Source organism: Canis lupus, chromosome 7 (assembly GCF_011100685.1).
Source record: "Canis lupus familiaris isolate Mischka breed German Shepherd chromosome 7, alternate assembly UU_Cfam_GSD_1.0, whole genome shotgun sequence".
Taxonomy (NCBI): Eukaryota; Metazoa; Chordata; class Mammalia; order Carnivora; family Canidae; genus Canis; species Canis lupus.
The window spans coordinates 1489669-1504654 of NC_049228.1; the positions used below are offsets into that span (position 1 = coordinate 1489669).

General features: G+C 53.0%; 1 protein-coding gene across 1 annotated transcript in view; it reads right to left on the bottom strand.

Annotated features, from left to right (window-relative positions):
- Nucleotides 1-14773, bottom strand: part of NAV1 (neuron navigator 1) — a 242939-nt gene extending 228166 nt beyond the window's left edge. Inside the window, exon 1 of the mRNA XM_038541901.1 lies at nucleotides 14694-14773. The gene's annotated coding sequence lies outside the window, so the exon portion shown is untranslated. The remainder of the gene's footprint in view (nucleotides 1-14693) is intronic.
- Nucleotides 14774-14986: the final 213 nt, after the last annotated feature.

Genomic DNA, 14986 nt, shown 5'->3' on the forward strand with positions numbered 1-14986 from the left:
CCTTTCTCACCGGCTCTTCTCCTGGAGTTCCTGGACGGCAGACCCCAAGCAGAGCCATCTGCCTGCCGCCCCGGAAGCTGGCACCAGAGCCACCGTGGACCCCCTCCTCCCCAGCTGCCTCTGCCGCTTCTCCTCCAGCACCCGGGAACCCACCTGGCTCCAGAGTTCCCACCTAACCTCTCCCCTTCCTGGCCTCTCTTTCGGAAACACCTTTTTCCTGCCTCACCAGGCTGCTGTGTTTCCTGCAAGGGAAGACATGATTGGAGAGAACGTTATTTATAGCAGGCCTCCCTCCCAGGCCTCCATGAGGTGAGGACTGCCCTGGCCCAGGGGAGCACAGAGAAGATGCTCGGGACTTTCCAGGTCCTAGCCACCGGGGGAAGGAAGCTGGGTACCCAAAAGATGGGCAGGACTGGAGGCAGCCTCTGCTGATATGCAGGCTGGTTCCCCCTCCAGATCTGTTAATGACCTCACAGGTCCCACAGGTCCCCACACTTGAAAGCTCAGAACCTCAGAAGCAAAGAGGAGTAGGATTTATTATTTTTTTTATTTAAAAAAATTTTTTTAAAGATTTTATGTATTTATTCCTGAAAGACACAGAGAAAGGCAGAGACACAGGCAGAAGAAGAAGGAGGCTCCCTGCAGGGAGCCCGATGTGGGACTCGATCCCGGGACCCCGGGGTCACGCCCTGGGCCAAAGGCAGACGCTCAACTGCTGAGCCACCGAAGGGCCCTGGGGTACAGGATTTAGATGTGGAGAACCTGAGAGATCAGGTTCCAAATGTGATCAGGAAACCGAGACTCAGAAAGGGAAAGAGATTTGAACAAGGGCCCGCAAGAATGAAAAGCAGGTCCCCCAGCTAACATCACCCCGGTACATGCCTCGCACATCCCAGTTACGAGGCACCTCGCATGCATTCCTTCCTCATTCTCTGTCACCAGGCAGGTGGTATGCTACGGATTGAACCGTGTCGCCAAACCAGAGCTGAAGTACTAACCCTCGGGATCCGAGAACGTGACCTTATTTGGACACAGGGTTGCTACAGATATAATTAGTTATAGGATGAGGTCATATTGGAGTGGGGTTGGCCTTAGAAGAGGGGATTTGGGCCCAGACACACACAACGGGCAGATGATGGGAAGACCACAGGGAGGAGATGGCCACATAACGAGGAAGGCAGAGACGGGGAGTGACGCATCCATAAGCCACGGAATGCCAAGCACCGCCGGCAAGCGCCAGAAGCTAGAGGCGGCGAGGAGGGCTTCTCCAGAACAGGTTTCAGAGGGAGCACGGCCCTGCCGACACTTCAGTTTTAGACTTCCAGCTTCTGGAGCTGAGACAGTCAGTTGCTGTTGTCTAAAGCCACCCAACGGATGGACCTTCGTTACCCAGTTCTAGCCAACCGGTCCACGGTACCATGTCTACTTAAAAGATGAGCACCCGGGACCCTAACGCAGGCCCTCCGGCTCTCCGCCCAGTGCTCTTCCAAAAAGACGGCGTGTTTCCCTGATTCTCCTCTCTCTTGCGTCCCTTCCATGGCCAACTCCTGAAGTCCCGTTGGGTTTTCCTTTATGAGAAACCCACCCACTCTCCATTTCCTTTCCTGGCAGGGCTGCCCTCGCTCAGCCCTCTGTGTCTGGAACGGGACAGTGCATCTGCTGGCCCAATGCCCCCTCTTGCAATCCGCTAGTTCATTCCACACCTCCTTCTCGGAAGTCCACAGTATGCCAGGTTCTGTGTGAGGTGCCGAGGCGGAGGTCCCCTCATTGAACAAAGCAGATCTGGACCGTACTCCTGTTAAAGCGCTGCTTCATGTCACCTCCCTGCTCTGGGCCTTGGGTGGGGGGGTCTTCCCACCACCTGTAGGCTAGTGATCTCCACGTCCTGTACGCAGGGCTAGGCTCTCCTGCCTGTCCAGGCGCACCCACTCCATTCAGGTCAGAGAACAACCTGTCTTACGGGGAAACCAGCTGCCTCTCAACTAGTGATCCCAACATCTAGTTACCTCTCCGAGGTATGGATGGTTTCCGCTTCGTGAAGGAAAGAAAAGGTACTATGGCCTCACAGGCAGCCACCAAAGCGGGAAGCACTCTGGGAAAACAGGTGACACTGCCGACGTCAAAGACTCCTAGCTCACCTTAACGTTCAAAACCCTGGCAGATACCCTACTGATGCTCAGCACATGTAAATCCTAGAGCAATGGAAGCAATTGAAAGGGCTCCCCCATAAACAAACTGGGCCGCGTTCCTTTAAAAAAAAAAAAAAGACTTTATTTATTTGAGAGAAAGAACGAGCGGGGGAGAGCGCACAAGCAGGGGAAGGGGCAGAGGGAGAAGCAGACTCCTCGCTGAGCTGGGAGCCTGACCTCGATCCCAGGACCCTGGGGTCATGACCTGAGCTGAAGGCAGCCACTTAACCGCCCCCCTGTGGTGCGTTCCCACATCAGAAGTTCAAAGGAAAAGACTACATCATCCAACACAGGTGAATTTCAAAAATATTACGTTGAGCTAAAGATGCCAGACGCAAAACAGATCATACACTGCGAGTCTGTGTACGGGACGCTCAAGAAGAGGCAGCACTAACCTACGGTAATAAGACTCAGCACGGTGATGCCGTGGGGGGGGGGGTGTGCACACAGCAGGGGACTGCGGGCTGCGGGAGGCAGGAGGCGGGAGGCGCCTGGGCTGGGACCTGGGGTACAAAGGTGTATTCATCCGTCAAGAAAGTATAGCCCTGGACACTTAAGATCGTGCATTTCACGGTTTATAAAACATAACGCGGGCAGCCCCGGTAGCTCAGCGGTTTAGCACCGCCTTGGGCCCAGGGCGTGATCCTGCAGACCCGGGATCGAGTCCCACATCGGGCTCCCTGCATGGAGCCTGCTTCTCCCTCTGCCTGGGTCTCTGCCTCTCTCTCTCTGTGTCTCTCATGAATAAATAAATATTTTTTAAAAACTCAATTTAGAAGAGAATAGAAAGAAATAGAAGAGTAAGGGGTTCTCTCTCTCTCTCTCTCTCTCTCTCTCCTGGAGGGAAAGGCAGCCCCAGGGCACACGGGGGGCGGAGGGGGGGGGACAGGGTGCTGCTCAAGGTGAGGAGCCATTTGCTTCTACTCATGTCTCTAGGCCTGGAACCTTGCTCGGGCTCTTGCTCCATCCCCCCGCCCGGGTTCAGGCAGCCGCTCTGGGCTCTCCACAAAGAGGCAGATGGAAGCAAATAGAACGGGCAGCTCTGGCCCATGGGCCACTGAGCACAGGCTCTTCTGGCTTGTAAGTCAGGCCTTCTGCCTCCAAGGCACCCAGGCTGAGCGCTCCCTGGTGTCCCACTGCCATGGAGACGGCCCCAGCCTGTGCTCCAGCCCACAAAGGCTCGAGCTCATCATTTCCAATCTCCCACCTTCCCATCCACTCTGCCTCGGCCACATCTGCGACCTCTCCTCCCGAAGCCAGTGCTATTTATAATGCCCTGGAAACACAGCCTGGGCCAGATAATAGGCGGGCTTTGCCAAACAAAACCCCAGGCCACTCCACTCCCCCACACCCCCCAGAGGCCTGCAGTCTGGAGCCCAGAGGGGCCCAGAGGGACCATACGTCTTCCAGCCGGCACTACTCCCACCCGGTCTGTCTGACCCTCAGACAAGGAAACATTTCCCCCTGTCTGGTACATAAACACCCCTTTGGGGGTAAATCCACCCAGAAGCACAGTGTGCAGAGCTGGGGAGCTGAATGCTTGCGGCATCCTTCGTTTTGCTCGGTCACGCAGTCTAGGCTGCGCTGACCCACCCAGGACCAAGGGTGGAGGGCCGCGGGGGCATCAGGATCTAGGCCGACGATGACCTCTCCCATTCGCTTTATGCCAGAGGGTCTGTAACAGCCTCAGGATGACCCTCAGAGCCCCGTGGGGTAGGTATGACTGCCCCCACTGGCAGGTGAGGAAGCTGAAGCTCAGGGAGGCTCCTGGTGGGTCAGGCTGACTCCAAGGACTGCAATTTCCACGACAGCCATTCACTCAGAGGCCGCATGTCAGGGAGCAGCCAAGGAAGCAAGGAGGTGGCCTCCAAGCCAGCCAGGGGAATTCAGGACCAATGGCACTTACATTCATTCCCAGCCATCCCTCAGCTTAAGGACAAGCATCCCTTATCCTGGGAGCAATCAATGAGCCCTACTATGTGCCAAGACCCAGCTAGGCTACTACCAGCAGAGTACGACTCTGCACGCTTGTCTCTGCCCTGGGGAGCGTCTCCCAGACTATACCAGCACACCCCCCACCCCCATCTGCCCCAGCCCTGCCATCCCAAACACAGAGGCCTTTGTCTGGGGCTGGATGTGGGTATGAGAGTATCATGGTCTCCGTGGCCAGCTCACAACGGCCCTTCCCACCTACTTCCCACAGCCACCCCAACCCTGCGGTCACTTTCAGAGCCTCCCGAGTGGCCTCTCATTTCTTTCTGGCCATGGCCAGCAAGAGGAAGTGGGGAGATGACTCAGAGGTGCGATGTGGCCTTAACAGATGTGTCTTTGTGATGACATCCCCTAAGGAGGTGGGTAATGGGTGGCAGAGAGAGATCTGGATATCACAGGAGGTGTGTAAATGGGGGAAGGCCAGTTTACAGGTCCAGACCAGCTAAAAAGCAAAAGTCTTAAAGGACTGCCAGCTTAACGCGGCCCTAGATTCACACACAATAGTTATTTTCAACTCGGAGGAGGAAATGAGAGACAGAACTCAAAATATAACACTTTTACATTGTTCCCTTGACTGGGTAAAATTAGAAGGAGGGATAAAATTGGTGATGTACTTTTAAGTAGCTTTCTCTGACAGACACATCTTAAGGACTTGTCAAAATAAATAGAGTAGCAAAATTAGTTAAAAAAAAAAAAACCTTCAATGTGGGGCGCCTGGGTGGCTTCGTCGGCTCAGCGTCTGCCTTCAACTCAGGTCAGGATCCCAGGGTCCTGGGATGGAGCCCCGCATCAGGCTCCCTGCTCAGCGGGGGGCTGAGCATCCCCCTGCTTCTCTTTTCCCTCCGCCCCTCCCCCGACTCGTGTTCTCACTCTCAAATAAATAAATAAAATCTTTAAAACAAACAAACAGAAAACCTCAATGTGATTTCTGCATTTGTGTATCAGGACAACCACAGGCCATTGAAGCCGCTCCCCCCTCTGCTGTATAAGGCCTTGGGCAACTTACCCAGCCTCACGGAGTCCTCCTTCCCCATGTGTATAAAGAGGAACGATTGCCTTACCACCTCCTAGGGTTGCCATGAAAAGGAAATGAGGGGTTGGCTGTGAAATAGGTCAGTGAAGGTCGTACCCTAAGCTGCAGGAAGCTCTGCAGTCAAGACCCCAGAAGGACCCACGACAGGAGGATGGGATTTGGGTCCTGTGACTTCCTAAGAGCTCAGCCACACTCTCAGGCTCAGGCCACGAATGTCCCCGAGTGATGCCAGTCTCCAATACTCACCCACAGATCCCTCAGGGACCAGAGGTGTGCTCCCCGCCCACCCCACCTGTGTCTAGGACGGAAGGCCTGCGACCCAGCAGCTTTTCGGAGGCCCATGGGAGAAAACGTCATGGGTTCCACAATACAAAAAAATAAAAGCTGCAAAATGGAGACTAGCCATAGTTTAACGAAACATCTACAAAATGAAACGTCATATCAACTGCATCGATATGTAAATGTAATTTTCATAAAAAATAATTATATTTGGAAATCACTTATAGGTGACAAATCTTTTCTCACTTCATAGTAGTTTCTGTATATGTTCAGGGTTACCAAGAAGTAGCCAATTTTATTTTATTTTTTTAAGATTTTATTTATTTATTCGTGAGAGACACACAGAGAGAGGCAGAGAGAGAAGCAAGCTCCCTGTGGGGAGCTGGATGTGGGACTCGATCCCAGGACCCCAGGTTCACGCCCTGAGCCAAAGGCAGACGCTTAATCACTGAGGCTCCCAGGGATCCCAAGAAGTAGCCAATTTTAAATTATTAAGAAATGAGTCACCAATGTCCAAACACCTTGGAAAGCAAAATTATAAGACTCTTTACATTGTGTTTAGAACAAAAGTATTAACACTCCCAGGGCGCCCGGGACATCAGTACCTATCTCACTCAGCGGCTATAAAGATTAAGTGCAATTGAAGTACTTTGTACTCCGTGCATCACGATCCCAATTTAAAGGATCAGGACTTCATGTCCTTCTTCTGGGAGAGAAAGCTGCAGTTCGAGCCTCCACACAGCAGGCTGCGGTGGGAAAAAATGCACAGCGCTCTCTAAAGAGCACTTGGGGAACAACCGGAAAATATGAATATGGCCCGTAGATTAAATACTTCTGCTAAAGCCAGTATCATTGGCTGTGGTTATGTAAGAGAACGCCCTTGTCCTTCGGAAATACATGTTGAAGTATTTAGGGCCTAAGTGTCACAATGTCAGCAAATCATTTTCAAATGGCTCAGGAGTTTTATTAGAGAGACAGAGACAGAGGGAGCATAGTGTAGCAAAATGCTAACCATCAGGGCCTCCTGGGTGGCTCAGTCCGTTAGGTCATGATCTCAGGGTCGTGGGTTAGAGCCCAGAGCCCCACGCCTAGCTCCCTCTCGAGCCCCCGATCGAGCCCCACATGGGGCTCCCTGCTTAGCGGGGAGTCTTCTTCTCCCTGTCCCTTTGCCCCTGCCCGACTCATACTCTCTCTCTTAAATAAATAAATTCTTAAAAAAAAATTGTTAACAAGGGATGCCTGGGTGGCTCAGAGGTTGAGCATCTGCCTCTGGCTCAGGGCGTGACCCCGGGGTCCTGGGATCGAGTCCCACATGGGGCTCCCCGCAGGGAGCCTGCTTCTCCCTCTGCCTGGGTCTCTGCCTCTCTCTGTGTCTCTCATGAATAAATAAAATCTTTTAAAAAAATGTTAACAATTAGTGAGTCCAGACATTAATGAATGGTACTACTCTTTCACTTTCTCTACTGATTAGACATTTTTCAGAATAAAACCTTATGGGGTGGCGGCGGGGGTGACGGAGGGCACCTGCAGGGCTGGAAAGCACCTAAGGTCATGCAGCCCTTTGCCTACTCCGGGAATTAGGTGTTGGCCCAACACTGCAGTTCCCAACAGTCCCTCCCAGGGAGGTGGGGGCAGCTTTGCTGAGGTCATAAAGCCCTTAGAGAGCTGACCATGCCTGGGAGGTGATGGAGAGCTCCCAGGTAGGGGGCTGATGGTCAGCATTCTGCGGTGTGGGGACACCCGGGGTAATGGAGACCTGCTTCAGAAGCTCTGGGGAGGGAGGGCAGAGGGACAGAAGCGCCCCAGATGCACAGCCAGGCAGACAGCTGCCCAGTCTGGGTCCTGGCTGAGGCTCCGTCACCGGGTGTCTCATCAGCTGTCTCTCTCGTGTTAAAAGGAAAGCAGGAAGAGAACAGTTGGTATCTTAGCACTACCCAGAACCCGGATACTCCTTCCAGTCAACTCAATTATCTGCACCAATGAACTGGGAAAAGAGGCACTGGGAATTGACTTTACATTCTATGCTATCCTTGCCATCTACAAAAAAAAGAAAGAAAGAAAGAAAGAAAGAAAGAAAGAAAGAAAGAAAAGAAAAGAAAAGAAAAGAAAAGAAAAGAAAGAAAATTCAGGTAACACCAAAACGAAACAAATCAGTTCAACAACAAACAATACAAAGCAGAAGGTGTGATCAGACTCTCACCCCTTTATGCCCTCATGCTCCCATCTTTTCCCTGACAGGCCAGTTTGCAGGTTTGCAGGGGCAATCTACAAATTGAAGGGGAAAAAAAGCTGCTTTGCCCAACTGATCATGGGCGATGGTGCCAGTAGCCCGTAACCGGAGTGCTGCATTTCATTCTGGACACAACACATTCAAATGGAGAGAGAAACTGTAGCTTGTCTTAAGGGTTATTAGTATAACGGGGCGGGGGGGGGGGTGCAATCTGGATGAACCAAGCTCACACCCTGCATGGCCCAGGACTGGGTCAGGGCTCGCGTGGCCTCACCTGATCCATAGTCACTCCTCACCTGCATTTCCCAAACTTGCCAGAACACAGGGATCACTGAAGGACAGGAAGGAGGTTGAGCTCAGGCAAGCTGGGGAACAAGGTCTTCGGAGTAAGGCATTTTCATTTGACTTTTCTTGGGGCGGGGGGGGGGGGGGATTGAGTCTCTAAGAGGTTCCCTGGCCGGCTTCAGGTCACGCAGCTAGAGATAATGATGTCACTGTGGATAACGTGATTGCAATGGCTAGTATTTGCTGAACACTCATCACGCGCTAAGGACCTGACACACAAAGTCAAGACTTGGACCTTGACTCCAAGTCTGGCTCATTTCATGATCTAAATTCTTGCTAATTCTTGCTATTACCTCATACATCTCCCCAGAAAATACTTGAGAACACATCCATTGAAGGAGATCTGCAAAAATACAGGGCAGCTGAGAGCAGAGAGGAAAAGACAGGGCAGGCACACTGTAGCCATTTCCAAATCTTGAAGGGCTGTCACTGTGTAGGGCAATTGCACTTATTCCACATGCTTTATGTTGCATATCCCCTAACTTTATTTGGGGATGCGTTTTGGTGAAGCCCGTTCACCTTCTGTTATCTTTCCCCAATGGGTAGAAATCACACCCATGACAGATTAATACAAGAAGAAACTCTGAGAGACCAAGCTGTCCAAATATGGAATAAGATGATTGCAACACACCCACCGTTGCTGGGAGTTGCCCAGCAACAGAGGTGTCCAAGTTGGATGACCCCTGGTGGGGATGTTTTAGGGGGGCCTGATGTATCTGCAAAAGGAAAAAAGAAATAGGGCTACAGGACAGTTAAGGCTCTTTACCAGTTTGCAAGTTTAATTCTACAGAAGTTGACATTTATTCTATTTACAAATGGATTTTAAAATCAGGGGAGGGATGTAAAGTGGGTCAGTATTATTGTCCAGATGGGGAGGGAATTGCGTCACTGGAAGCTGTGACCAGCCAAGGGTTCCAGGGAGTAAATCAGCTCAACCAGTGAGCAGTTGAAACCCTCACTGTGCATCAGAGTCACTGCAGGGGCCTTAGACAATGACAGACCCCAGGGCTGCAATCTGAACCAGATGAAGACGAACCTCTTGGGGGTGGGCCCAGGAATCAGTAATTTTTAAAAGCTCCCAAGGTGATTCTAATGCGCAGCCAAGGTGGAGGACCAGTGAACTGGAGAAAATGAAGCTCACGCAGAGGCAGAGCTGGGTGCCCTCTGAGCCTCGTGACCACCAGGGATCCGTTCTTCTCTACATCCGGGCCCAACGTCTGGGACACGGGGGTGGTTGTTGAGGGGCTGTCTGTAAGTCAAGAATATCCGAATCAAAATCCCTCCAGGATGTTCCCTTTGGAAGGCAGGTGAGGCCCTTTCGTCCTTCAATCAAAGCCATGAAGTCCTGACTTCTCGAGTTATTACAGAGTCTTCACTAACTCATAGAGATAAAAAGCAGAATGGTGATTGCCAGGAGCTGGAGGTGGGGGGAGCAGAGAGTGCAGAGTTAACTGTTACATAACAGGCACGGAGTTTCAGCCCGGGAGGACCAGAAAGTTCTGCAGATGAATGATGGTGATGGTCATACAACAAGGGGAATGCACTTAATGCTACTGAACTGCACACTTAAAAGTGGTTAAAATGGTCACTTTTATGTTACATGTATTTTACCACAATAAAAAAAACTGTTTAACGTTTCAAGTACAGTGACTATAAGAAAAATAGAACGAATGTGCATTGACCCACCAAACTGTACTGCTAGCATTGTGTCAAATTCTCTTCAGTCTTTTTAAGATTTTCTTTTCTTTTTTTTTCTTTTTTTTTTTTTTTTTTGGCGGGAGACGCCTGGGTGGCTCAGTAGTTGAGCATCTGCCTCCGGCTCAGGGTGTGACCCCAGGGTCCTGGGATCGAGTCCCACATCGGGCTCCCCACAGGGAGCCTGCTTCTCCCTCTGCCTGTATCTCTGCCTCTCTCTCGGTGACTCTCATGAATAAATAAATAAAATCTATTTTAAAAAGATTTTTTTTTTTAATTTGAGAGAGAAAGAAAGAGAAAGTGAGCAGGAGGGAAAGAGAGAATCAGAAGCTGATTCCACACTGAGTGCTGAGTCCAAGAGCCCGACGCGGGGTTCAACCCCACGACCACGTGATCATGATCTGAGCTGAAACTAAGAGTCAGATGCTTAACTGACTGAGCCACCCATGTGCCCCATCTTCAGTCTTTCTAAATAAAAGGAAGAAAACTTTGCAAATTAAAAAAAAAAGTTCCAGAGGGATTTATCCCAGAAATGGAAGGGTAATTCAACATGCAAAAAACGATCAATGTAATGTAACCAAAACACATGATTATCTTAATTGGCGCAGAAAAAAGAATCTGACAAAATCCAACACCTTTCATGATGAAAACACTTAGGAAACTGGAAATAGAAGGGAATATCCTCAACATGACACAGGACATTTATGAAAACCCCACAGCAAGCATCACACTAGATGGTGAAACTGAGAGCTTTTTCTCTAAGATCAGCAACAAGACCAGGACTTCCAGTCTCACCACTGCTACTCAACATTGAATTGGAAGTTCTAGCCAGAGCAATTCGGGAAAACCCACAAACTCAAGAAAAATAAAATTTAAAAAAAAATAAATAAATTCATTTCCATCCGAATTGGAAATGAAGAACTATAGTTAGAGTTGACACGATTCTACATTAGAAAACCCCCAAAGACTCCACACGTGCAAAAAGCTACTAAGGCTAACACACACATAATAATTTGGCAAAGTTGCAAGAGTACAGGATCAACACACAAAAATCAGCTGTGTTTCAATACTACCACCACCAATGAACAACCTGAAAAAGAAATGAAAAAAAAAAAAAATCCCATTCAGGAAAGCTTCCAGAGCATCTAAGGCTTGGCTATTAAAAGAGTCTCACGATCCTTTGAAGTGGAAACATTTTGTTATTAACAGTCTTGGTGGAGGCACATGCTTTTCAGCACCTTTCATTTTTCACGCATATTAGTGCAGCTCATATTAAAATTAAGTGGAGCAGAGAGTCGATGGGTTGGCAGGGTGGACTGCACAGGCGGTGCTGAAGAGGCGCCACATCCGCAGGCACTTCAGAGAGGCCTGGGTTTTGGCCATTCTGCTTCCCTTCACGTCTCTCAAGAGTCACAGGAAGCTGGGAAGCAAAGTCCCAGGCCCCTTGGAGGAAATCAGGCCTGAGTCAGCCTTCCTGGGAGGTTGAGAGAACAGATTAGGCCCAGCAAACTGTTTATACCAAAGAGGGTGTTTCTTACTTGAAAAGTTGGTTGTTTTTTTTGTTTGTTTTTTTTTTTTTTTTTTTTTTTTTACATTGAAGAAGGAACTAAAAGTGTTTTTAATTATTGTTTTGTGACTAGGGGCCAGAAAGATGAAGGGTTTGCCAAGTATTGCCACATTCTTAGTTCTCCATATCCAGAGACACTAAGGGCTGGTGTTGGTTCCATCACTGAGACAGCTCCCCTGAACCCGTTTCTGTTCCTCTCTCACTGACAGCTAAGGAACATCTGCCAAGATCTATGGATGGAAACACTAGGCAGAGAAAATTCTGAGTGCAAGGAAGGCATTTGCTGAAAGGGAGTAAGTCCTAGACTGGTGGCCAGAAGACCTGTGCCTAGAGGGCTGTATGGCTTTGAGATCCCCCACTCTTGATTATTATCCCTAAAGGGAGGAGGGGCAGGATAGGAGGTGGGAAGGGAAGAGAGGCTTTTGACTTTTACAGTCTAGTTTTTTTTTTTTTTCTTTTCTAAAGGCCAAACCCATTAAGAACTCAAAAGGACTTTATTTTCTTTTAAAGATTTTATTTATTCATGACAGACCCAGAGAGCGAGGCAGAGACACAGGCAGAGGGAGAAGCAGGCTCCCTGCGGGGAGCGCCATGCGGGACTCATCCCAGGACCTGAGCCAAAGGCAGAGTACTGAGCCACCCAGGTGCCCCTCAAAAGAACTTTAAAAGAAAGGGGAAGTGACGTTGATTGGAAAAAGTGGAAAAAGGACAAATTTTAAAGAATAGACGAGAGATTTTCTGACTCTAGGCCACTCTTTTCTACTTGACCAAGGCCGAGGGGATGCCAGAGGCTCAGGTGGATTCAGGAGGGGAGCAGATCTGGCAAGGGAAGGAGAAACAGCATTCCTGTTTTCAGTTTCCCCAGGCCAGGGCTCCCCAGGTACACCTCACAAAAGGCCCTGATGCTTAAATATTGCCCATCTGTGGGCAAATCAATCCCCCTTATGGACCAGGTTTTAAGAGGGAAAGAGTGTGGTGGAGGCAATTAAGCAACTCCCTCAAAATGAATAAAAGGGCACCTGATTTGGATGGGAGGCCTCTGGGTGGGTGTTCCTTAGATTTTTTCCAATTGTACGACTCAGCAAACATTTAGAAAGTGCCTACTACATGCTGGGGGCTGGGATGGGGTATCTGGCTAGACGGCATTCATAGGGGGATAAGGCATGTGCACAAATCCCAAATATCTAAAACACAAAGTAGAGTGTGAAACCTGCCCCGGGGCGGGGGGGGGGGGGGGGGTTCATATAAATCTCCAGTTGGGAATAGGGGCTGCTCCCCCTTCACCTGAGAAGTTGTCACTGGGCCCCAGAGGCTGAAGCACAGACCTGAAAAGCCTTGTCTGTTCTTCCAGGAGTAGCAACGTCCCCCAGCTCCATTTTAAAAGAAGTGAAAAACCGAACCAGGCAAATTATTTGCTCTCTGATCATCTGGGCTGTTAGCGACACAGGCCAATAGGGAACTACATCTGGATAACTTCCCCTAGAAATTAATGTTGAAAGATGAGAAAAAGCTCTATTTTCAGGGGAGGAAATCCATAGTCACAGTGTCCTTTCCCAGTTTCATCTCAAGGACACACTAACCAAAATTCAAGGCAGGATAAAAAAAAAAAAAAATCCATAAGGAGGCTGTAGGGACATGTGTTTGGGGGCTGAGGGCAGCCAAGGCCCCTGAAGGGCAGCTCCGCCTCCTTGGGGAGGGGTTCTTTGTGCGAAGTCCAGCTGCCCCATCAGCAGCCAGCAGCAGGGGACCTCAGCATCCGGAAAGATGAAAACCTAGGCAGGCTTCCGCGCTGTGAGCAGGCCGGGGCATCCCCATCTGGGGAACAGGAAGCCACACACACAGCGCCTTATCAACCCGGGGCCGGCGCTTCCCAAGCCGGCGCCAGCTGCGCCCCGCGGCGGTCCTAACAAAGTCCCATTGACTCGCCAGCTGATCTTCCAGGGTTGGGCTCGGGGGACAAGGCACCCTGTCCGCGGGTGGACTTCAGCCCCAGCACACCCCCAGCGCACCCCCAGTGCATCCCCAGCACACCCCCAGCACAGCCCAGCACAGCCCCAGCACAGCCCCAGGACACCCCTAGCACAGCCCCAGCACAATCCCAGCACAGCCCCAGCACAGCCCCAGTACACCCCCAGCACAGCCCCAGCACAGCCCCAGCACAATCCCAGGACAGCCCCAGCACAGCCCCAGCACAGGCGCAGCACAGCCCCAGCACAGCCCCAGTACACCCCCAGCACAGCCCCAGCACAGCCTCAGTACACCCCCAGCACAGCCCCAGCACAGCCCCAGTACACCCCCAGCACAGCCCCAGCACAGCCCCAGTACACCCCCAGCACAGCCCCAGCACAATCCCAGGACAGCCCCAGCACAGCCCCAGCACAGGCGCAGCACAGCCCCAGTACACCCCCAGCACAGCCCCAGCACAGCCCCAGTACACCCCCAGCACAGCCCCAGCACAGCCCCAGTACACCCCCAGCACAGCCCCAGCACAGCCCCAGTACACCCCCAGCACAGCCCCAGCACAATCCCAGGACAGCCCCAGCACAGCCCCAGCACAGGCGCAGCACAGCCCCAGCACAGCCCCAGTACAGCGCCAGCACAGCCCCAAGACACCCCAGCACACCCCAGAACACCCCCAGGACACCCCCAGGACACTCCAGGACACCCCCAGGACACCCCAGCACACTCCCAGGACACCCCCCTACGTCCTCCGGATGCTGCCTCCCCCGGGCCTCCGCAGCCTCGGCGATGCCTCGTCCCACCGTCCGCTCCCACGGAGGGGACCCGGGCAGCCCCGGCGCCGAGCCCGCAGGTGAGCCCCGGAGTCACCCGGCCTCGCCCTTCCCCCTTCCCGTGTCCCGGGGGCGCTGGTCCTGGGCGGCCGCCAGAGCCGGACAGCCCCGAGGGTCGCTCGGGCGCACACTTCTCCGCGCACCCCGCGCCCCCGCGCCCCCGGGAGCCGCCCGCGAGCGAGGTCACCTGCCCCGGCTGCTCCGCTCGCCCCGCGGGGACGGGACCGACTGGGGCACGCGCGTGTGCGTGTGCGGCAGCGCAGCCCTCGGGGGCTCCGGCGGTGAGGGCTCGACACGCTTCACACTGCGGGGATCCCACGGGAGGGAAACTGAGGCTCGGAAAGGCCGGAACTGGGCGGCCCCTTAGTGAGCCCCCCGCCCCGGGGCAGACGCGCAGCGCCCCGGCTGTTGTTCCAGCGCCGCCCGAGCCCCGCGCGAGCCTGCCCGGCCCCGTCCCCTCCCCGTCCCCGTCCCCGTCCCGTCCCGTCCCCATCCCCTCCCCCTCCCCCTCCCATCCCCATCCCCTCCCCGGCCCCGTCCGCACCCCCGCCCCGCCTCCGCGCACACTCACCGGCGCGCCCGCCGTCCCCGTCCGGGTCCCGGTCCCCGGCTCGGGCTGGGGCTGGGGCTGGGGCTGGGGCTGGGGCTCCAGGGCCGGGTCCCCGCCGCCGCGCACCCTGGCGCATCCCCCGCGCGGCGCCGGCCCGGGCGCGCTCTCCTCGCGATAAGAAAGTTTCTCGGGGGCCGCGGCCGGGGGCGCCTCGCTCTAGGGCCGCTGCGGCCCCGGCCCCACAAGGCGCGGGGAGGCGGCACCCGAACAAAGTGCGTCCCCGGGGCCGGGCGGCCGGGGCGGAGCCTGGTGAC